Consider the following 24,510-nt stretch of genomic DNA (forward strand, 5'->3'; position numbering starts at 1 on the left):
CTGGGCAGTGAACCTGATGCTGAATTCAAACCCAGAACCCTAGTATCACCACCTGAGCTGAAGGCAGAAGCTCAACCACTGTGCCACCTAGGCGCCCCACATGCATGCTTTCTTAAAAACAAAACAAAACAACAAAAAACAAAAGAAAAAATCTTTAAAATAAAAGGAAACAAAACAAAACGACCTGGTAGACTATAAAAAGGACTAGGTATACAGTTAAATATTATGGGGTAGTTTTGGTGGTTCTGAGATCAGGGGTCCAAGGAACATCTGAATCTTGCCTCCTTCCCTTGAGGTTTGGGAGAGCAGTGCATCACAAAGCTATGGTAACTGGAAAGCATGTAATGATTTATTGTAAAGCTGGCTGGGGTTCCAAATTCTAATGCTAAGAATGCTGGCCAGCTGGGGTTGACCATGGGCTGGGGGTGGGCTGGCTGGGCCTAAACCCGGATGAGTTATTTCCCCATCATAATGAGGAAAGAGACAGAGGGAAGGTGTCAGAATATGGCCCTGCTCTGGCCACTTCTGCACTTGTATAGAAAAGGAAGTAGAAAGCAAACAAGGTGGCTGGGCTGACTCTCTTCTAGCAGTGACCTTTGGCAATTCTGTAAGGTAGAGAAGGGCCCTACCGGTGCCCCATCACTCTCCCAGGCCATAGCAGAAGGGTGGTGTCCAGGGGAGGGGGGAGAGTCATGTCGAGTACCTTGGGCTGGGCGCAAAACATAGGACACAGTATTTCTTCTCTGGGAGGGCATCAGGAATCACCTGGGCACTAGAGTTTTCCAGAGCCACATATGATGGCTCATTTTTTTTGACGGTTTATGAGTTTTTTTTTTTTTTTCTGTATTTTATTGAATTCTGCATGATGGTTTATGTTTAATCAACAATTAGCTTCTTTTGGTTTTAGGGGAACAGAGACATACTGCGATGTAACTGCTTTTGGCAGGAACTGGGTTTCCTGCATCAGAATCTCCTGGTGGTCCAGGTAACTGCGCTAAAGCAAACAGGCTTCCCTGGGAAGCCCGGCAGAACTCCCTGTGGGAATCAAGAGGAGGAGTCTATGGATCTGATGTGCTTTGTTTGGCCACATGTTTGACAAATGGTTTTTATTGAAATGTCCCGTAAAAATTTAATTCCTAGTTTCCAGGGTGAATACTGGAAGGTGTGGCCCTGCTGGCTGTTTGGCTGCCTGGCTCAGGCCACCCAGCCCCTGCTTTCCTAGTCTGCCATCTTTACCACATCCCCAGCCCCCTTCCTGTATCTCTCTTCTCGGCAACTATTGCTACAGCTTCTCACTTGGCCTCTTGTCATGGTCTCACCCTCTATGCTGTTTTTTTTTTTTTTTTTAAGATTTATTTATTTATTCATGAGAGACACAGAGAGAGAGGCAGACACACAGGCCGAGGGAGAAGCAGGCTCCCTACCCGGAGCCCGATGTGGGACTCAATCCTGGGACTCCAGGATCATGCCCTTGGCCAAAGGCAGGCGCTAAAATGCTGAGCCACCCAGGGATTCCCCCGTGCTGCTCTAAAATAGGACGTTGCTCCTGTGCCTCCTGATGGAAGCCCTGCACTGGCAGGTGTCGCCTGCAGGCTAAATGTCCTGTGTGCATGGGAGGCCCCACCTGCCCCAGTGATCTTTCCACACTCTGTTGTGACCTGCTTGCCCCCACCTACCTGTCATCCACACTGAGGCCCAAGCATCTTGGACCTAACCGTACGAAACGGAACTCCCAGTATGTGAGCCCAAATGTCTACCTCCATTGGAGTCCTTCAGGCCAGTGCCTATTCATCCTGGACCCTTCTTTCTCTTAGAGCCCACAGAATCTTGCCAACTCTATCTTCAAAACACGCCTCAGACCCAACTGTCTCATGATTGTGGATTGCACTGCTCCTTCACACCGCCTTCTCTGTGCTCTTGTCATCTCCACAGCAAGCCTTTAATGGGAGGCCAGGTCGTGCATGGTTCATTTTCCCGCGACAGTCTGGTGGCTTGCTTTTTCATTCAGTTGGGTGAGATCCCAACTCCACTTCAGGACCTCTGCTCAGGCACGTCCTTTATCTCGTTTGCTTGGACTCTGCTCTCTGCTTGTAGGGCTCCTTCCCATCCCATCTGGGGTGCTCTTCCCCAAATCATGCCTTGCTTCTTCACTCCGTGGTTCTCTTCAAAAGCCATTATATCTGAGTTCTTCACCAATTAACTTAAACAGCACCTCCTCCTCTGCCACCATCACCCCATATATAATATAGTTCTTCAAACGGTGGAACTTAAAAGCCTTAGGTATGTGTGTTGAATGCTGGCTCTTGAGCCACCACACCTCTCTTTACCTTAATGACACCAGTTAGGTTGCCCCTTTGTCCAGGACTCTGCATGCAGCTGCTGCATCATTTAAAATTTTCTAGCAGGGGGGCACCTGGGTGGCTCTGCTGGTGAGGTCAGTGAAGCATCTGCCTTAGGCTCAGGTCATGATCTCAGGTCCTGGGATGGAGCCCAGCGGCTGATGGGGTCAGCTCCCTGCTCAGCAGGGAGTCTATTTCTTCTTCTGCCCCCACCCCTCTCCCTCCCTCGTGCATGCTCTCTCTCTCAAACTATGTAAAATCTTGAAAAAACCTTCCTTGTAGCAATGATTACAGAGATAAAATTAATTCCCACACTATATTTAATGCCATTATCCAAACGACTATCCACATGTAATAAATACAAAAAGTACTCATGAGATATCCTATGTTCCTTTCTTCTTCATGCTAAGTCTTTGAAATCTGGTGTGTATTTTGGGGTGCCGGGGCGGCTCAGTGGGCAAAGCGTCTGCCTTTGGCTGAGGTCAGGATCTCGGGCTCCCTGCTCTGGGGCGTCTGCTTTTCCCTCTGCGCATCCCCCTGCTCGCTCTCTCTCTCCGATGAATAGGTAAAATGTTAAAGGAAAAAGGAACCTGGGACGCCTGGGTGGCTTAGCGGTTGGCAGGGCGTGATCCCGCATGGATTCCTGCATCGGGCTCCCTACAGGGAGCCTGCTTCTCCCTCTGCCTGTGACTCTGCCTCTCTCTGTGTGTCTCTTATGAATACATAAATAAAATCTTAAAAAAAAAAAAAGAAAGAAAAAAGGAACCTGGCGTGTATTTTATACTCACAGCACCTGTCATTTCGGACTAGCCACATCTCCGGTGCTTCCTGTGTGGCCATAAGCTATCCTGGGCAGCAGACCTAGAATATTCTCCCACGACTTACTCGCCTCTTCTTCCTCAAGCCACCTCCCCGGGGCCCCCCTGGTCCTCGGATCCCGCCCGAGCCCCGCCAACCCGGGCCTTGTCCCCGGCGACACTCTTCCCCTCTCCCTGCACTTCTTTCTCCGCTGCAGTTCTCACTTGCAGCTGTTTTTGTTACACGGCTTCGTTTTCACCTCGTCCGACTGTTTCCCAGGCAAATTCCCTGTAGGGAGGATGTGACCGGCGAAGGTCAGTGGCTCTCAACCCTTCCCACGGAGGAGCGTGGTCACACTACGTGCTGACCCGTGACTCTCCCGTGCAGGTTGACACGAGCGTGGGGTCGCCAGCCTGCATTTTACCCACTTTGCAGGCCACCCTCCCGAGGAGGTGCCCGGCTCACCCAGGGAGCCACAGCCACTCGCGTCCCCCGGGGACGCGGCTCGGGGACCGTGCATGAGCGCCGCGGCCGCCCTCGGGACACCTCGCCTTCCCGCTCGGTGGATGCCAGACCCCGTCTTTCGGCCGTCCCCCAGGTCGCTTCCGGCATTTGGAGAGACCAATCGTCGCCTCCGAGAACAAAAGGCCCTCCCTCCCCTCGACGCCAGCAGCCAATCCAGCTGCTCGTTGCCCCAGCGTGCCGTGCGCCCGGGACGCACGACCTTGACCAATCCGTCCCCGGACGTCCTCCTGGCCCCGCCCCCGGCCTGTCACCGCCGCGGCCCCTCTTGCCACCGCCCCTTCACCCCCGCCGGCGCACTTCCTCCCCGACGCCGTGACGTGCGCAGCCCTGTGCCCGGCCGCAGCGGGCCAATGGCGGAGGCGGATACGGCGGGCCAATGGGCGGCGGCGTCTCATGCGGCCGGCGCCCGCCGCAGCCGCCGCCGGGTCCCGGAGCCAGAGGCCGCGGAGCCGGAGCGCGATGGAGCGAGGGCCCCAGGCGGGGAGGCGCCGCCGCCGAGCGCGCGGCCCGACGTCCCTTCAGTGAGCGCCCGCGCCGCCGCGGCGCCGCCCGAGCCTGGCCGCGCCCGAGGGGCGGGCTCGCCTCCCGCCGGCCTCGCCGCTTCGCCGGCGCTCGGAGCCCGCCGCCGCCGCCTTCCCGCTCGGGCCGGGAGACGGGCCGGGGCTGCATGGCCTCGCCCGCGCGCCGCCGCTGAGCCCGCGGAGCCCGCGGAGCAGTGCAGCCGGGAGCCGGTGAGAGCCGCCGCGGGCCGGGCCGGGGGTCGGGGCGGGCGCCGGGGCACGGGGCCGCCGTGCGGCCTGCAGGCCTCCCCTCCGGGCGGAGCAGCGCGACGGGCGCCGGCGGGCCCGGGGGCCTGAGGGGCCGACCTGGGGCTCCGGGGGGTCCGGGCCGCCGTGAGCGGCTGACGCGGGCTCCGGGGGCTCCGGGGGCGCCTGGGCCGCCGTGAGGGCCCGACTGGCGGTTTCGGGCTGGCCTGGGGGGCCCGGGGGGCCGCGAGGGGGGCTCCCGGGGCTCCTGGGGGGCTCGGGGCCGCCGCGAGGGTCTCCGGATGGGCCGGGGGGCCCGGGGGCGGCCGCGAGGGGCTCCGGGTGGGGCTCCGGGTGGGGCCGCCGCGAGGGGACTGACGGGGGTCTCCGGGCGGGGCGGGGGGCCCGGCGGCCGTGCAGCGCGCCGGGGGGGCCGGGGCGGCCCGGGGCTGCCGCGAGGGCTGGAGGCTGCGCTCGAGGGGCGGGGGCCCCGGGCGCCTGGGGTGCGGGTGCGCCGACCTCTGACCCGGGGGGGGCTCCGCGCTGTGGGTTGTAGTTGTTATTCCCAGCGTCCCTATTATTATCACTGTTTTGAAACGGGAGCAGGCGGCTCTCGGGCTCCGAGCCGGAGGGGGCGGGCGAGCCCGAGTCGTGAAGGGAGAGTGGGGGCGCCGGGGGCGCAGGCGGCGCGCGTGGGCCCGCCGAGGGGCAGGAATGCGGGGCAGCGGCGCGGGGGTGTCGTCTCGGGGGGAGGGGAGGCGGGACCGGGGGGCGGGTGGGAGGGAAGCGGTGGCGGTGGCGGCTGCAACAGCAGTCCTTGGCCTCAAGGAACAATGTGAGACGTTGCCTGAAATGTTAATTTCCGTTCCTCATTTCATCATCCCCTGGCAGGGCGGTAGCTGTGAGTGCGAGTGCGAGTGTGTGTGCGTGTGTGTGTGTGTGTGTGTGTGTGGTTGGCCTTGCCACATGGATTCAGTCCCCTCTCAAAGAGGGATTGTGCTGTTGAATCTCTTGTCTTGGCTGTGCGGGGAGGTGGACGGGCCCTCGTTTTTCTTGAGGTCTGCTCTTTTCCTGGTGCCCCAACCAGGTTTTCTGCTTCTGTTGTTCTTTTGGAGAGCTCGTCTTCTCTCCCCGCTCCCAGGGTTTTTTTGGAAGGGACTTTGGAAGACGAAGCTGGCCCAGGAGGACCCTGTTGTTTGAAAACCAGTTAGTATGCAGTATGCCCGGATTTCGTGATTTCCACAGGTTATAGGAGGTTTTATATCCCATTCCAAGAACGGGATGGTTTTGCAGATTTCCCGGTAGAAAAATGAAATTCCGGGCTTTCTTGTAAGGTGAGAGTTTCTAAAGCGATTTGAGTAATATACTTAACATTCCATTTCAACCTAGGAGTGAAAGTGTGCAGTTGTCGAATGGGAAAACTTAGAATATTTTGGTACCTATGGAGGATTGATGAGAGGCATTCAGCAAAAACGATGTAACATGATATTGCTGGTGGAAAAAGTGCCATTGACACAGTTGCTATTTTTGGTTTGTGCAAACCCAGTCAATGGCATAACTTGAATAGTTCTAAATCAGAGACCCTGAGACGATGTATTTGATGCCTTTGGGACCTTGATTTCTCTTACTAAATGTTGCTGTCTGGGAAGACTTGTTCTGTTTTATGTCTTTTGAGACTGATTGCACAAGTGCTGTGATACTACTTTGAAACTGTAGTTAAAAAAAGAAAAAGGAAAAACATCTTGCTCAACTTTGATTGTGACCCTTGAATTGGATCCCTATGGTGGTGTTTCCTCCCCCACCCTCCATTCAGCTGCTGGTTTCTCTGTAGTTTTGTGTTGAGGAGCCCGATCTCCTGTGATAGGCTGGCCCTCCTGAATGGGATGGGAGGAAACAAAGACCAAGGAACTATGACATTTTTCTGTGTCCTTTGTGCACGTCTCTCAGCTGCCCCCAAATATTGCTGAATTTGATCTAAATCTGAAACGTTGAGAGGTTTTTAAATTCTAAATATATTTTTTAATGGCGAAAGAATATCGAGAAGTTTTACCAGAAGTCTGTTTTTAAAGATGTCACATAGTCTTGAGTTCATTTGCAGCTCTCACTTTGTGTCTGCTTTCTTACTTGTGTTGCCCTGTCAGATGTTCTTCTCTAGACCCTCTGTGGACTAGCCATGCTAATCACATTGCCCTGGCAGTGCCTTTCATCTCTCTAAACCAGATGGGCTGCTTATGACTAGTGGCTGTCATGTTAGCTGTAATTACAGTGTGGATACTGTGACAAGTAGAACTTTCCACACATTGAGTTAAATTTGTATTGGAGAATATTTTTCAAGCACCTTTGTATGCCTTGGTTTTTTAAGTATATTTGATGTAGTAGGGTTATGTTTTATCCAATATAACAGGGGCGTTATTTTACATATGGGCAATGAGCCCATTATCAATTAAATAACGTAATTAGACAGTGTCAGTAAATGCTGGTTCAGAGCATAATCTGCATTTGTTGCCAAAATAAGTGTTTTGATCTGTCCATTACCCTGTGTAAGTCCCTTCATCCCTCACGTGGTAAGTGTAATGGATGAGCTTTCTTTAATAGCAAGATATTTGTTAGTTAATAGGTGAAAATGAGGATGCATTGCTTGTCTGACTGCATGCTGTGTCAGTTTATTACTGCTGTTTAGTCAGTGCTCTGTGGGGGTTGAGCTTGGCCCGCTTGATAAACTTCCTAAAAAAAATTGAACTCAAATACTAAAAGTTTTTGTCTTAAAATTTTTCAGTATGTGTTTTCTTGATTGTATTTCAAATGAAATTTTTGTGCATTTCACCTTTTCCAGTTTTATCTTAAAGCTATATGAAAGAGAGAGTATCAGTCCTCAGTTCCTGGAACTCAGACATTTAGAGATAATCAGCACAGAAAGCCTAAAAGGCTTAGGAAATGATCCGCTTTAAAGACAACTTTGTTAATTCTAATGAAGACGTTTCTGTTATGAAGTGGCTCCTTTTCTGCTGGATGGATCTTATTCTTGGTATCTTTTGAGCTAAGGCAGACAGAGCTGTGTTTCCATGTCTGTTTTTGTTATCCTTCTGTGCTTAACTCTGCTCTGCTCCTCCTCCACAGTTAATACTTTTTAAAAATAGTGTTTTATATATGTACCAGAACTACAGATGTTATTTTTATGGTAAGGTCCTAACCCTGATTGTATGGTCCCTGCCCTGCCAAACCCCCTCTGTGATCCACTGTCACTCTCTAAACTCCTGATGTTCTGGGTACATTGGCCTTCCATTTCCTAGATTGGGACATGGGTGGGCCTTATTCTCCTATGGCCTCGACACATGCTGATCCTCTGGACCAGGGTCCTGCTGTGTGTCCATCATTGGTGCCTCTGCAGATCCTCCCCTCTCCAAATCTACAAGGCAATTCCCACTTAGCCTTTGGGTCTTAGTTAAATAATGCTTTCTCTTAACCTTCTTAATCATCATTCCCAAGGAATGTGCCATCCCACCTTGTTAAAGCCACATATTAACAAGATTGATCAAATGGGTAACACTTGGTTTTCATCTGTCCCTGTGAAAGAAGGGACTGGATGCTTAATGAAAATAGGGATGGGGCAGCCCCTGTGGCTCAGCAGTTTAGTGCCAACTTCAGCCCAGGGCATGATCATGGAGACCCGGGATCGACTCCCACATCAGGCTTCCTGCATGGAGCCTGTTTCTCCCTCTGCCTGTGTATCTGCCTCTCTCTCTCTCTCTCTCTGTATGTATGTATGTCTCATGAATAAATATATAAAATCTTAAAAAAAAAAAAAAAAAAGGATGGTCTGTGATCACTTACGGGCCAGTCTAGGGTATGACAGTAGTCATAGAATTGGCTCCAGAAATATCTGTTGAATTGTTTAAAGACTGTCTTTGGAAGTGTTTCAGTGATTTTGAAAGGATACAGTTGGGATCATGAACTTTGATTTATTTGATCGACTAGGAATGATGCTAGGTGATGATTTCAGCCACATTCCCATTTGTCCTCAAAGTAAGGTTTCCTTTATAATCTAGGTCAAGGTGTGGGACATGGCTTTTACAGTTGGCACAAGAGATAAAGGAAAATAATTAATGGAATAGTTGTCTTTGTGGGAAGGAAAAAAAAACCTTCGAAGCACTTTAGTAGGACTGCTGCTTTTGGGGCCAAGATGAAGGCTTACTGAGTGTAGTTTTGCTGCTGCTGTATTTCATTTAGAACTTTAAGCACCTTCTGTCCCCTTGTAACATAAGCAGTGGTTTATTTTTTTATTTTTATTTTTTAAAGATTTTATTTATTTATGATAGACATAGAGAGAGGCAGAGACACAGGCAGAGGGAGAGGCAGGCTCCATGCCAGGAGCCCAATGTGGGACTCGATCCTGGGGCTCCAGGATCGCACCCTGGGCCAAAGGCAGGTGTTAAACCACTGAGCCACCCAGGGATCCCCTAAGCACTGGTTTAGTATGATAGTGGAGTACTTGGAAAATTTGAGCATTTTATCCTACTTTTTTTTTTTATTTGAACCTCCCAAGCTATTGTAATAAAAAAGTTCCTGAGCTTTGAGGCCACAGATTCTGTTCAAATATAAATTCTCCAGAATGGAGGTGGCCTCTTAATATCCCTTGGATCCCAATTTTATTTTTATTTATTTTTAGATTTTATTTATTTATTCATCAGAGAGAGAGAGAGAGAGAGAGGCAGAGACACAGGCAGAGGGAGAAGCAGGCTCCATGCAGGGAGCCCGACGTGGGACTCAATCCTGGGTCTCCAGGATCACACCCTTGGCTGAAGGCAGTGCTAAACCGCTGAGCCACCTAGGCTGCCCTGACCCCAATTTTAGAATTTAAAAATATTTCATAAATTTTGTTTTAGAGATTTTATTTATTTGTGATAGACACACACAGAGAGAAAGGCAGAGGCACAAGCAGAAAGAGAAGCAGGTCCCAAGCAGGAAGCCCAATGTGGGACTCAATCCCAGGACTCTAGGATAACCCCTGGGCCGAAGGCAGACACTCTACTGCTGAACCACCCAGGGGTCCCTATTTATTTTATTTTGAGAGAGAATGAGAGATGGACAACAAGTGGGGGAAGAGGTTGAGAGAAAGGGAGAGAATCTCAAGCCCACTCCCTGCTGAACCCAGAGCAAGAAGAGGGGCTGGATCCCACCTTCCTGAGATCATGACCTGAGCCCAGATCAAGAGTCGGCTGCCTTATGAAGAAAAAAGTAATCTCTCTGGAGGGAAATACACCAGAATGGAGTTGTGTGTTATTTTCCCCTGCTTATGTCTTGTAATGTTATGTAATTGGCAGAAAGGTTGCCTTTTTTTTTTTTTTTGTAAGGTTTTATTCATTTATTCATGAAAGAGAAAGACAGAGACATAGAGGGAGAAGCAGGTTCCCTGTGGGGAGCCTGATGTGGGACTTGATTCCAGAACCCCAGGATCATGACCTGAGCCAAAGGCAGATGCTCAACCACTGAGCCACCCAGGTGCCCTAGAAAGGTTGCTTTTGAAAAGACTAATTATGGGTATAATTGAGTGATAGACACTTGAGTTTTTGGTTTGGATAACTGCTGAATTTGTGTGGTTTTAACGTTTTAGGCAGTAAGGGGTAAGGGGAATTGATTGTGGTTGAAAATATTTAGAGACACCATTCTCAAACTTAAGAAATCCCACAGGTTTGAAGTTGGTTTCAGTGACTGGAGAGTTAAGTGGGTTTTCAGTGTGAAAATAAAAGAAGTCTGTCCATTAATACAGCTGAAGTTTTCAAGGGCTAAAAGGACTGGAAATTCTGTTGCTGGGCCGAGGCTTGTTGGACACCACCACCCCCAACCTAGGTTGAGGTGGTTGTGGGAGTTACAGTGTCCTTACCGGCTGGCCGAGGGTAAGACCCAGGTTGCCAGCTCTGCCCTTGGCATCTGTGCGGTGAATTATTTATTATCCTGAAAATCTGTAGGCACTCTTTTTCCACTTGTAAAGAGACCAGTGTGCATTGGTTCACTATATAAAAATGTTGGCCTTTTCTCAACATAAAACATTTTGAAAATCAGAATTTTTTTGTCAAGGTTAAATAAAAATGATGAAATCCCTCTGCCTTCCAGTTACTTGTTTAACTCTCTAAAACCTTTTTTTAAATTTTATATTTTTTAAAGAATTTATTTATTCATGAGAGACAAGAGAGAGAGAGAGAGAGAGAAGGGCAGAGATACAGGCAGAGGGAGAAGCAGCCTCCCATGAGGAGTCCGATGTGGGACTCTGTCCTAGGACCCCGGGATCACAAACTGAGCCAAAGGCAGATGCTCAACTGCTGAGCCACCCAGGTGCCCTAAAATGTGACCTTTTAGAATGGCTAGAAGAAATTTAACCTGTAAATGCTTAATAACTTTGTGATATCAGAGGTTAGTTTTCATCTAAAGTGTAGCAAATCGAGGGCATTGATAGAGAGTGCCCCTTTCCTCCCTCCTCCTGATGGCAGGCGCCAGAGCCAGAATGCTAATGTCCTGGAATAGTGAATATTTCTAAGTAATGAGAAGTTTGCCTAGGGTGCTTGGTTTTTAAGTTTTTTTTTTTTTGGTAAAGATTCTTATTTATTCATGAGAGACACACTGAGAGGCAGAGACATAGGCAGAGGGAGAAGCAGGCTCCCTGCGGGGAGCCGGATGCAGGACTCAGTCTCAGGACCCCAGAATCACTGAGCTGAATGCTGGGATCGTCTGAGCTGAAGGCTGGGATCGTCTGAGCTGAAGGCAGACGCTCAACCACAGAGCCACCCAGGTGCCCCTGGTTTTTAAGGTTTTGGCCAGAGTTCTGATTGCTTTATTTTCTACTGCACTCATATGTAGCAAAATAAGACTTTCACTTAATTCTGGGTGATGATGTCAACTTGAAATCATTATAGATATAACTGAGTAAACTTATCTTAAATAGAGAAGGTGAGAGAAGTAGTGAAGAACCTTATTACTCTTGAGAGGTGAAGCCTTGCTGGCATGCACCACCGTTTCTAAATGTGGTTTTACATCCTGTAAAACAGGAAGTAAAAATAAAACAACAACAACAAGAAAATCCAAAGCAACACTCTTGAAGGATTTTTTTTTTAAGATTTCTTATTTATTTATTTATTTTGAAATTTTTATTTATTTATGATAGTCACAGAGAGAGAGGCAGAGACACAGGCGGAGGGAGAAGCAGGCTCCATGCACCGGGAGCCTGATGTGGGATTCGATCCCGGGTCTCCAGGATCGCGCCCTGGGCCAAAGGCAGGCGCCAAACCGCTGCGCCACCCAGGGATCCCTTTTTTTTTTTTTTAAAAAAAAAAAAAAACAAAAATGCCTGGCTGATTATAGAACATGCAGATCACTTAGGAGAAGAAGGAGAAGAAGAAGAAGAAGAAGAAGAAGAAGAAGAAGAAGAAGAAGAAGAAGAAGAAGAAGAAGAAGAAGACGACCTCACCTTTTGGATGATGAAAAAGAAAGCCCAGCCTTATGGGGTCTAAACTGCCAAGAAGCCTCAGTGTCTTAAGTGTTCCGTAGTCCTTCAGGTGGTTCTGATTTCAAGGAGTGTGTAGGCTTTGTGAATTTTTTTTTTTTTTAAGGTTTTACTTATTTACTTAGGAGAGACAGAGAGAGGCAGAGAGAGAGGTAGAGACAGGAGAAGCAGGCTCCATGCAAGGAGCCCAATAGGGGACTCGATCCCAGGACTCTGGGATCACGCTCTGATCTAAGGCAGATGCTCAACCAGAGCCACCCAGGGGTCCCAAGGCTTTGTGAATTTTTTTTCTTTGCTAGAGGTAGAGGATTTGGATTACCTTCATGGGTATTTCCATTACTTTGAGAATAGTTCATCTGAGATTTGAAGTTTTTTAGGTTAGCGATTAATACATTAAATATGCTAACACTTAAAGCGTTTTCTTGTAGGAAAATTTTTCTCCAATGCTTGAGGTAATCTTTGAATTGTGTCCTTTGTCTTTTAGTATGAAGCTTAGAAAAATGATATGTGCTTTCACTGATAGTTTAATTTTCAGCAGATGCAACCTTAATGGAATTTATGTGGGAACTTTCTCTTTAGTGAAGTGCTTACATCTGATTCTGCTAAACTTGGCTTCTCATCAGATGATTGACTTGTAAAAGACGACTGTGCTGAAGTAATTTTAATGTTTTGAAAAGAGATATTTAAGTAGAGACAAATGGCACAGTGAAGTATTAGTTGGGGAGAGCATCTTTGTCCTATTTAACCTACTCCTTTCCCCTTTCCTAGGTAGTTTTCTCTGAAGTCCCCAAATGTGTTGGCTCCAGGGAGATGGGGAACAGAAGATGGTGGAAGGTATGTTATGTTAGAGAGGTGACACAGGAGGATGTGAAGGGTGGAGGAAGACAGTATGCCCTCAGAATTTGGAGAAACGCTTGTGTTGCTGTATTTCAGTGGTGCCACTGCTCACTTTTACCACAAACTTAGTGCTTTAAAACAATACAGGTTTATGATTTTATTTTATTTTTTATTTTTTTTTAAATTTTTATTTATTTATGATAGTCACACACAGAGAGAGAGAGAGAGAGAGAGAGAGGCAGAGACACAGGCAGAGAGAGAAGCAGGCTCCATGCACCGGGAGCCCGATGTGGGATTCGATCCTGGGTCTCCAGGATCGCGCCCTGGGCCAAAGGCAGGCGCCAAACCGCTGTGCCACCCAGGGATCCCAAGGTTTATTATTTTAAAGCTCTGTAGATTAGAAGCCTGATGTGAATTTCCCTGGGCTAAAATCAGGGTGTCGGCAGGGCTGGTTCCTCCTAAGGGCTCCAGGGGGGAGGCTGTTTCCTAGCCTCTTTCATCTTTTAGAGGCTGTTCACATTCCTTGGCCTCTGGCCCCTTTCTCCATCAGCAGTGTTGCATCTCTGACCTTCCAGTGTGACATCTCCTTTATACCCTCCTGCACCCTCTTCCACTTTTGAGGACCCTTGTGATTACATTGGGCCCACCCTGATAATCCAGGATACACTCCCTGTCTGCTGATTAGACTACATAATTCCATCTGCAACCTTAATTCCCCTTTGCTGTGTGACCTAAAATACCCACAAGTTCCAGGGATTAGAATAGGGACTCTTTGGGAGCAGTGTTCAGCTGGCCACACTAGATTTTCCATGAATGTGGTCATAACACCTGAGCTCGGAATAGGTTATTGTGCAGGTGGCTCTGGTGCGCTTGCCTCAGTTCTCCAGAACTGTCTTGGCCTTGGGAAGACTCTGCATTGATAGGGAGTTAGTGTGGTGGGAATACATGTCCTTCATGAGGTTTTGCTTATTTATTTTTTTTTATTTTGGAATAACTATTTACAGAAGTGGTGCACATGGTAGAAGTAATAGAATGGATTAATTCCATTCTATTCTTTTTTTAAAGATTATTTATTTATTTATTTATTTATTCATAGAGACACAGAGAGAGAGAGAGAGAGGCAGAGACACAGGCAGAGGGAGAAGCAGGCTCTATGCAGAGAGCCTGACATGGGACTCGATCCAGGGTCGCCAGGATCACACCCTAGGCTGCAGGCGGCGCTAAACCGCTGCGCCACTGGGGCTGCCCCCATTCTATTCTTTATCCAGGTTCTTGAATGGTAAGGTTTCATATAACAATGCTGAGGTTGTCAAAGCTGAGAAGTCCACATTGGTACATTATTATTATTATTTTTTAAAGATTTTATTTATTTATTTTGGGAGAATAGAGAATGTACCAGGGTGTGGTGGGACAGAGGGAGAGGGAAAAGCAGACCCTCTTTGAGCAGGGAGCCTGATGCGGGACTTGATTCCAGGACCCTGAGAACATGACTGAGCTGAAGGCAAATGCCCAACTGAGCTATCCAGGTATTCCTGTACATTACTATTAATTAAATCCCAGTCTTCATTTGGATTTCACCCATTTTTCTTCTAACATTCTTTTGCTATTCTAGGATCCTATATTCCATTTAGTTATGTCTCTTTAGTCTCTTCCTGTCTGTAATAGTTTCTCAGGTCTTTCCTTGTTTTTCATGACTTTGGCAGTTTTGAAAAGTACAGTCTTTGTTTTACGTCTTTGTAACCATTCACCCATTTGGCACAGTTACAAAGGGCTGTACATCTGACTACTTTTCCAGAGATGGACTGCTGTGTAGTAGGAGGACAATTATGTATCTTTTTGCAAGTGGAGTGAATAACCTAGTTTATGGAGGGGACTTCCGGGACCAGGTGAACCTAGCTTTTCCCATGTTACACTGATGTAGTCACTGTTGCTCACGCTGCTAGGATGTGGCGTGGGATGCCAAGGAGCACTGAGATCTGGCCCTGCCCTGGGCCTGGGGAGGAAGAAGAGGTCCTTGGGTCAGGGGTAGGGGTGAGGGAGCACAGGGGAGAGAAAGCCTGTCTGATTTGGAAGTCTGGATGGGAGATGTCCTGGAGGAAGTGTTATTTAAGAATCAGTGAGCTATCGGTGTGTAGGAAGCAGGGTGAGGCCGTCATGGACTGTGGGAAGCACTGGGAGATAGGCTGTAATGTGGAAATGTCAGCTAGACCTGTTAGAACATGTAGCCCTTGAAAAAATAGTAGCAGATAAAGCTGGGAAAACGGACTGGACTCCAGTTGTGTAAGACTGGGCCTGCTGAGAAAGTGGTATTCCCTGCTCTGTGGCAGGAGGTGGTGTGTCCGAGTGTGATGCTGGTAGACAGGCCCGATGGAGGTCAGACTGGCTCTGGGAGAACCTGTGCCTGAATGTGGGAAGTCACGACACGAGGAAGGATGGTATCTAAGAGTGGGCAGTGCTCCTGGAGGCAGGTGAATGCTAGGTCACCCACGTGTCTTGTTTGTCCTTCACCCCACTGCCCTCCACTTTTGGACAAATAAGCAGGTTTAAAAGAATTCTCACCAGAGGCACTATTGCAGAAAGTAGGAACACTGTTTTCCAGGGAAAAATATAAAACAGCTAATTAGAAATGGATGATGGGATTTAAAATTTGTTGTAGGAATAAAGCTCGAGCTCAAAGGAGTGGCTGAAATACCCATCACAGAAGTAACTAGGGAGTGAAGTGCAGTGAGGAGAGCCTGGCGGAAGGTCTGTCAATGAGGGGGGAGTGTTGTAGGCAAGAGAAGGAGGTTCTGTCAACAGAGAGGGGGTGGTGTGGTCCAAGATGTTCCTGAGAGGATCTGAAGAGCCTCGTAATGGAGGGGGCTCTTCAGGTGGGCTGGGTAAGCAAGTTGTGAAGACTTAGAGGAGGTGGTGGTTTGCTAATATGTATTCGTATAGAAATGGTAGAAAATGAGAGATGAGTTGATTCAGAGCAGAGGGAATGGGGCATACAAGTGATGGACAGTCTTGTGAAGAGACAGAGGTGATGGAAGAGAGGCAGGAGGGGGCTTGGGTATGGTCTTGTGCCTGTAGCATGGCACACTAGATGCGATGGGACCTCTGCACCTGTGAGAAACCTGTATGCTCCTGTTCTCATGGTGCAGTCTGACGGGCAGAGGCCAGGAGCCTGGACCTCTTATGTTCAAGACAGAGTCTTGGCTAAGACAGTATAAACTGCAGGCCAGGGATAGTAGCTTGGGGTTCATATATAGGAGGGGCCAGAGATTGGGAGGCTGAAGTAGCCTGCTGGTACAGTCAGCATGGAAGGAAGGTATTTGCTATCTTGTTACTTGCTCAAATACTTTGTTAGACTTTTCTTTTAAGATTATATTTTATTTTTTTAAAGGTTTTATTATTTGAGAGAAAGCACAAGGAGAGGGAGAGGGAGGAGCAGTCTCCATGCTGAGCATGGAGCATGACACGGGGCTCAATCCCAGGACCCTGAGATCATGACCTGAGCCAAAGTCACACGCTTAACTGATGGAGCCACCCAGGTGCCCCGATTTTATTTTATTTTTTAAGTAATCTCTACACCCAGAATGGTGTACAGGGGTTACAGCCCTGTACTGTAACATGGACAGGGTTAAAACCCTGAGGTCAAGAGTCACATGCTCCCTGACTGAGCCAGCCAGGCACCCTGTACTTTGTTTTTGTTAGACTTATGTTGGACTTGTGTTTGTTTTGTATTTTACATATATCAACACACATATTAATAGGTATTTGATTAATATTTGCATGACAGCTCAATCTTTCAAGTTAATGACTTAAAAAAAGAGGCTTATGGCCAGAGAATAATACCTATCAGGAAATATATTCCATGTAAGAAATACTTAATATGTTAAACATGTGCCAAACATATTTAGTAGTGTGAGAGTATTCCTGAGTTACTTCAAGTTGGTAAAATGTAGGCTTTATCCTGCTCTGTTACAGCACTATTTACTATGTGCTGGGGTAGAAGAGCTTTGTCCTAGTGTCTGTCTTTGGTTTGAGCAATAGTGAATTTCAGGGCATCTGGCTTAGACAGCTTTCTATTGGGTGGCTGTCTCTGTTGACTGTACTGTTTCTGTCAGGAGTCTAAATTGAATGTAGTTTGATTGCAGACGCAGAAATAAATGGAGAGCAAAAGTAAATGTTTTGGACAGCCTGACCATTGCAGGTGCCCCGGGTGGGGCACTAATAAAGGGAGTTGCCTCAGGGCCAAGGGTGGCCTGCCTGTGTGTGGTGTGTTTACTTCCTTCTGTTTACTTTTAAACTTGCCTTAGTTCTGCTAAATCCCCTTGATACCAATCCCTCTGTAACTTTGCTGCATTTTACCTTTTCACTGGTTGACAGCTGGAGTTTCTTTGATGGAGAGAAATTTTTTTTTTTTATAGTTGTTAACACTGTCACAGAGCTAATTCTGCCACTGGTTCAGTTCTTTCACTCCTCTCCTCTCTTTCCTTCCCCTATTACCTCCCCTCCCCTCTTCTGTCCTTTCCTCTCTTTGGTCTTTCTTGCCATTCGTCCTTTCTTGATTAGCAGACTGCATTTAGAAGCTACAGAGCAATGCAGTCTGGATTTATAAATTACTGGTGTCCCTAGCTCCAGTGTTTGGTGACTGTGCCGGTCACAGCAGGGATGGGGGATGGGATGGAGCACTCTTGAGGTCATGGCTGTTCTTACCCTAGCTGAGGCTGACTTGTTATTGTTTGTCCATGGATACTTTTGAGGGCTATGATTTCAGGTGCATGGTGTAACCGAGTGGTTTTAAGTTTTCATTCCTGTTATGGGCCTATTTCTCAAGCGTTATAATCTAATCAAGCAATAAAAATTACTCTTTGGGTTGTAAAATGTAAAAGTCTAGTTTGTTCCAGATGTTAGTGAGTTTATGTTAATGTTTTGTTAGCATCATGTTATATCGCTTGTGTCCTCTCTTGACTCATGGAGCTTTCTTTATTTTTAATTTTTATTTTTTAAAAGATTTTATTTATTCATTCACGAGAGAGAGAGAGAGAGAGAGAGAGAGAGAGAGAGAGAGAGGCAGAGACACAGGCAGAGGGAGAAGCAGGCTCCATGCAGGGAGCCTGACGTGGGACTTGATCCCGGGTCTCCAGGTTCACGCCCTGGGCCAAAGGTAGGCGCTAAACTGCTGAGCCACCCAGGCTGCACAATGGAGCTTTCTTCAAAAGAAGTTCATGCACAGCTAAGGGAACCATCAACAAAATGAAAGGGCAGCTTATGGAAAGGGAGAAAATATTTGCAAAGTATATATTTGATGGTGGGTTAATATACAAAAAAAATATAAAAACTCCTATAACTGCATAGCAAAAGAAAAGAAAAACTCAAATAATGCAGTTAAAAAAATGGGCAAAGAACCTGAGTAGACATTTCTCCAAAGATCTATGAAAGGCCAACAGATACAGGGAAAGACAACAGGGAAATGCAAATCAAAACAATGAGATACAGCCTCGCACCTGCTAAAATGGCTATCATAAAAAACGTGAGTGATAACACATATTGGTGTGGATGGGGGGAAGAGAAGACCCTTGTGTACTGCTGGTGGGAATGTAAATTGGTTCAGCCATTATGGAAAATAGTATGGAGGGTCCTCAAAAAATAAAAATAGAATTGCCATATGATCTAGCAATCCCACTTCTAGGAACATATCCAAAGGAAGTGAAAATGCTAACGTGAAAAGATATCTGCACCCTACATGCATTGCAGAATTATTTACATTAGCCAAGAGGGGCAGACAACTTAAGTGTCCCATTGGCGGGTGAATGGATAAAGAAGTTGTGGTTTATATTTTATATGTAAAATGAAATATTATTCATCCGTAAAGCAGTTGAGGAAATCTTCCATTTATGGCAACATGGATGGACCTTGAAACTATTGTGCTCAGTGAAGTCAGGCAGAGAAAGAGAAATACTGTATAGACTCACTTAGGTTTGGAATCTAAAAAAACAAAAACAAAAACCAAACTCAGAAAAAGAGACCAGGCTTGTGGTTACCAGAGTACAGGAGGCAGAACTAGAAAAAGGTGGGCAAAAGGTACAAATTTCCAGTTATAAATAAGTCTTAGGGATGTGATGGATGACATGGTGAAGAGAACAGATACTGCTCTGTGATCTATAGCACAGTGGTTAAGAGTAAGTCCTGAGTTTTTTCTTTCTCTTTTTGTGGTATCTACTTGAATCTCTCCTGTAATATCTGTAAACAAGCCACCATGCTGTATGCCTGAAACTTACACAGAGATGTAAGTCAATTATTTTTCAATAAAGCTGGGGGGAAAAAAAAGATCATTGCAAGACCTCACCAGTGCTTACTTAGTACTAGAAATGCCATCTAAAAACCTCCTAAACAGGGCGAGGCCAGTGGATTTTTCTGACACCATTGGTTGGAGTTCTCTAAAGTCCATATGGCTCACCACCTCTGGCCACTTCTGCTTTTTGCCCTGTCTTTGTTGCTGGAGTGTTAGTATATCTGTACATGACTATGCTTTAGAAGGTAAACAGTCAGATATAGTCTGTAAACTGAATTTATACAAAACTGAGCATCAAGTGTTGATTAGGCTAAGGAAGTAGTTTTTTTTCAGGCTGCTAAAAATAGTCCTCAGTTTTATGAAAAGTCATTTCTGAGTAGTGAGATATTTTTTATATCAAGTCACATTTGTTTTATATAGGAGACAGACCTGCCTGGTACTACTTGTTCTTCTAGGGACACTACTCTGTCCCTGAGGTCAGTTACCTGATACACAGAACTCCTAAGGACTATGGGAGCAGGTTAATACATTGTCCATATGTTTCTCAAAGATGGGATGTTTACCTGATTTGGGTCATTTCACGTAGGGCCCATGTATGTCTGTGGAGGATGGCTCAGTTTGTGTATGTTTAGTTTTCCATCGTACCTCATTGCAGAAAACGTGAGAACAATGAAGGTTTCCTTTCCTTGAGGTGTGGTTCTTTGATGTGAGAGTTATGAGAATAAGGATTTTCATTAAGCATAGAGATTCATTTATGAGAAATCCTGATGCAGATTTCCTAGGAAGAAACTGTTGGTTGTTGTTGATGGTGTTAGAAATGTGCTGAGAACTGTTATCCACCAGCCATCAGGTGTGAGGAGAGAGTGTAGTCCCAAGGGGGAAGCCTCCAGCTGGTGTGACTGTTGAGTACAGCAAGGATTCAAGGGTACACGGACACTACTTATGTGAGAAAGACCTCCAGGTTGCTTCTTGGGGGCAGTCTGTGAGGGCTGCCTGAGAGCTGGTCACTTTGGGACATTGTGTCTGCTGACTTGGTGGGCAAAGTAGGAATGTTCTCAGGTGGGATGGAGATGTCAGATTAATGGTGTATTGGTCTTTCTTTTCTGCTAAGATGTTTGGAATAGGATGTCTTAGTTTTATGTAGATTTGAGAGATTTCTTTCTTTTTAAAGATTTTATTTATTTACGAGAGGCAGAGAGAGAGGCAGAGACACAGGCAGAGGGAGAAGCAGGCTCCCTGTGGGGAACCTGATGTGGGACTCAATCCCAGGACCCTGGGATCACAACCTGAGCTTGAGGGAGACGCTCAACCACTGAGCCACCAGGTCCCTGAGAGATTTCAGTAGAAAAATACATCCCAAGAATCTGGCTTTACTTATCCTCTCCTTTTTGTTTTTTTCTTTGTTGTTGTTGCATTCACACTGTTAGGGTGATGGTTCATAGGTGCACTCTTGTTTGTTGGACCCTGGCTATAGAAGCACAGCTCTTGAGTCATGGGGATGTTTCTTGGCTTGTGCCTGCCATCCCTGAGGGCTGGCCTGTGTGCTGTTCCCCCACAGTCCCAAGTCCAGGCTGGCTGAGCAGGCCACTGAGCTGTGCCCACTGATGTTTCGTGTCCTGGCAAAGACTGGTTAGGAACCATTCCTGAGAAAGTTAAACTCGGGGTGCCTGAGTGGCTCAGGCAGTTGAGTATCTTGGTTTTGGCTCAGGTCGTGATGTCATGGTTTGTGGGCTGGAGCCCAGAGTTGAGCTCTGCACTCAGCAGGGAGTATGCTTGAAGATTCTCTCTGCCCCTCACCCTCTTTCAAATAAACAAACATATCTTTAAAAACAAAGTAAAAAAAAAAAAAATAAAAAAAAATAAAATAAAATAAAAACAAAGTAAAACTCAAAACCAGCTTATTAAGCAGTCTGTATGTTAAACCATTAAATTTTTTTGAAGCCATAATAAATTGGATATTGCCGAATACATATCAAGAAACAAATGTAAGGTCTAATTTTTGACATTTAAAATGTATCTATTGGGACGCCTGGGTGGCTTAGCGGTTGACTGTCTGCCTTTGCCTCTGGAATTCTGGGATCGAGTCCCACATTGGCCTCCTACATGGAAGCCTGCTTCTCCTCCCTCTGGCTATGTCTCTGCCTCTCTCTGTGTCTCTCATGAATAAATAAAATATTAAAAAAATTAAAATGTATCTATTGTATTTAATGATTCTAAAACTTTTACTGTGAGCTCTTTTCCATGAAGCACAATTAATTATATCTAAAGGTGTGCAATCACCAGTACTCTGAAAACTGGAAGAAAGAAAGAAAACATGCACACTAGGGACAGAGAAAGGATGATTGGCTCCGTTCTTCCCATAAGTTCTCTGCAGCTCTAACATCCAGTGAAGTCAGATTACGATGTGTTGAGAAAAAAGGGTAATGGCGTGACTTAAGTGTTCTAGGTCTGCGTTACCAAGATTTTGATATTTTTTGCTCATAGGTAGACACTTGCTATCCGGTGAGTCAGTTTAATGAAAAAGGTATCTTCAGATGTAGTAGAAATAAACTAGTTAAGAGAAGGGTGGTTCTGGGGGCACCTGGGTGGCTCAGTGGTTGAACATCTGCCTTTGGCTCAGGTCTGATCCCAGGGTCCTGGGATGGAGTCCTACATTGGGTTCCCCGCAGGGAGCCTGCTTCTCCCTCTGCCCATGTCTTTGCCTCTCTCTTTGTATCTCTCATGAATCAAAATCTTAAAAAGAAAAACAAAAAGAGAAGATAATCCTCATCTTTTTTTTTTTTTAAGAGATTTATTTATTTGACAGAGCGCAAGCAGGGGGCAGAGGGAGAGGGAGAAGCAGGCTGCCCCAGGAGCAAGGAGCCCAGTGTGGGGCTGAGAGCATGACCTGAGCTGAAGGTAGATGCCTGACTGACTGAAGCATCCCTCTTTTTTTTTTTTTTTTTTTTTTTAAGATTTATTTATTTATTTGAGAGAATGTGAGCTGGGGTAGGGGAAGAGAGAGAGGGAGAAGGAGACTCCCAGCTCAGCAGAGAGCCCATTGTGGTGGGGCTCAATCCCAGGATCCTGGGATCGTGACCCTGTCTGAAAACAGATGCTTAACCTACTGAGTCACCCAGACATCCCAAGCATGATCCTCATCTTAAATTCTGTAATACTTAGCCAGGTTTTCAGGGAATATTTCAGAAAGGTTCTGCATCATGGTGTTGATTTTTGCCTTTGACAAGTCTCCCCTCCTGTCTGAAAGGAGAGTGCTCCTATGAAGTAAGCTGAAATGATGTAAAGGGAGGAAGTAGTTACCATTAACTTACCTGCAAAAATTTTTGAGCATTCCCAGACTCTGGGAGGCTTTTCTGATATCTCAGGATGCCTCTTGTTAATGGATACACAAAATAAATTGAGATAAAGCACAGATGCTAAAAGATACAGTTCAAAACTCTGAAGGCTTGCTGCTGAGATTTTTTTTTTTTTAAAGATTTTATTTATTTATTCACGAGAGACACAGGAGAGAGAGGCAGAGACAGAAGCAGGCTCCATGCAGGAAGCCCGACATGGGACTTGATCCCTGGTCTCCAGGATCACACCTTGGGCTAACCTGCTGAGCCACCCGGCTGCCCACTGCTGAGATTCTGAGTGTAGTTCCTGGGGAAGGAGCTGGGTGGGGCCCTTCTTGTTTCTGGGAGTGCTGCTGCTATACCTTGGCTCGCGCAAAACCAACGCTGAATTCTGATTTTGCTTTTTGCTTTCTTTGATAAAAGTGAAAATCCTCTTTGGATTTCTTTTGGTTAGTGAAAACTAATACCACTGTAGGTCTTTTGTAAAAGCTGTGGCAGACGATATCTGTATCTGTTTTTAGCTAGAGCTCTCTCCAGGTGCTCTCTGGTGTAGAGTTAGGGGTTGTGACCTTCATCTATATATTCATAAACTTTCCCCATCTTTCTTTGTATTTTTTTTTACTGTAATAAAATATAAATTACATAAGATTTACCCTTTTAACTACTTTTCAGCATCTAATTCAGTGGCAGTGGGTACATTCACATTATTGTGAACCATCACCCCGTCTATGTCCAGAACTTCATCACTCCAAATGGAAACCCTGTCCCATTAAATAGTAACTCCCCATTTCCCCTTCCACCATTTCCTGGTAACCACCATTGTACTTTCTGTGAATTTGATGACTCTAGGTACTTGATGTAAGTGGAATTGTCAGTATTTGTCCATTTGTGTCTGGCTTATTTCATTCAGCATCATGATTTATTTATTTTTATTTTTGTTTTAAGATTTAATTTATTTATTCATGAGAGACACACGGAGAGAGGCAGAGACACAGGCAGAGGGAGGAGCAGGCTCCATGCAGGGAGCCTGACGCGGGACTCGATCCGGGTCTCCAGGATCAGGCCCTGGGCTGAAGGCAGGCACTAAACCGCTGAGCCACCTGGGCTGCCCCAGCATCATGATTTAAAGGTTCAATGTTGTAGCAGAATTTTCTTCCTTTTTAAGGCCGAATCGTATTCTATTGTATGTATGTACTGATTTTGTGTATCTGTTGATGAGCACTTGGGTTGTTAACTATTGTAAATGGTGCTACCATGGACATGGGTATACAAATATCTCTTCAGGTTCCTGCTTTCAGTTCTTTTGGGGATATACCCAGAAGTGGAATTGCTGGATCATATGGTAATTCTATGTTTAACTTTTTGAGGAACTGCCAAAGTGTTTTCCACAGCAGCTGCACCACTAACACATTTTTTTAAAGGAGCATTCATTTTTGACTTTGTATTATAAAATACAGAAAAGTAGAATAGTAAAATGAACATCCTATGTATATCATTTAGACTTAACAATTAGCATTTCGCTCTATTTGCTTCATTATTATTTTTGTTAAAGTATTTTTTAAAAAGATTTTTTAATTCCTTAGGGAGAAAAAATATGTGTGTGTATGCCCACAGCAAGGAGGAGAGGCAGGAGAAGACTCCCTGCTGAGCAGAGGATCCATCCCAGAACCCCAGGATCATGACCTGAGCTGAAGGCAGATGCTTCACTGACTGAGTGATCCATGCACTGCATTATTATGTTGAAGGATTTTATTTTTGTTAAGGCTTTATTTATTTATGGTATTTTTTTTTTAAGGTTTTATTTATTTATGAGAGAGAGCAGGAGACTGCTTCTCAGTCTCCCCACTGAGCAGTAGCCTGGCTCCAGGCTGGATCCCAGGACCCTAATATCATGTGAGCCAAATGTAGATGCTTCACCAGCTGAACCCACCTAGGTGCCCCTGTTGGAGTATTTTAAAGCAAACTACAGATCTGGAAAAACGTCATTTAGGCTAATTTCTTACACGATCATACTACCTTTGTCATATTTAACAAAATAAAAAATAATTTTCTATCATTTAATACTAGTTTGAAATACTTTTATTAATTGATTTTGTAAGCACCTATTAGTTCAGTAAACTTGAGCAACAAATCAGTGTTTTCTCTCCTGTCCTCA

General features: G+C 46.0%; 1 protein-coding gene across 8 annotated transcripts in view; it reads left to right on the top strand.

Moving 5' to 3' along the window:
• The first annotated feature begins 4,086 nt into the window (after nt 1-4,086).
• The window catches only part of ANKRD11 (ankyrin repeat domain 11), a 190,886-nt gene continuing 170,462 nt past the window's right edge, over nt 4,087-24,510 (top strand). For 6 of the 8 annotated variants that reach the window (XM_041771667.1, XM_041771668.1, XM_041771660.1 and 3 more), the window contains exon 1: nt 4,087-4,393. The gene's annotated coding sequence lies outside the window, so the exon portion shown is untranslated. Of the gene's footprint in view, nt 4,394-12,671; nt 12,738-24,510 lie in introns of those variants that run through there. The other 2 variants (XM_041771661.1, XM_041771664.1) reach the window with 1 other exon arrangement.

This window comes from Vulpes lagopus, chromosome 10 (genome assembly GCF_018345385.1).
Source record: "Vulpes lagopus strain Blue_001 chromosome 10, ASM1834538v1, whole genome shotgun sequence".
In the NCBI taxonomy this organism is placed as follows: domain Eukaryota; kingdom Metazoa; phylum Chordata; class Mammalia; order Carnivora; family Canidae; genus Vulpes; species Vulpes lagopus.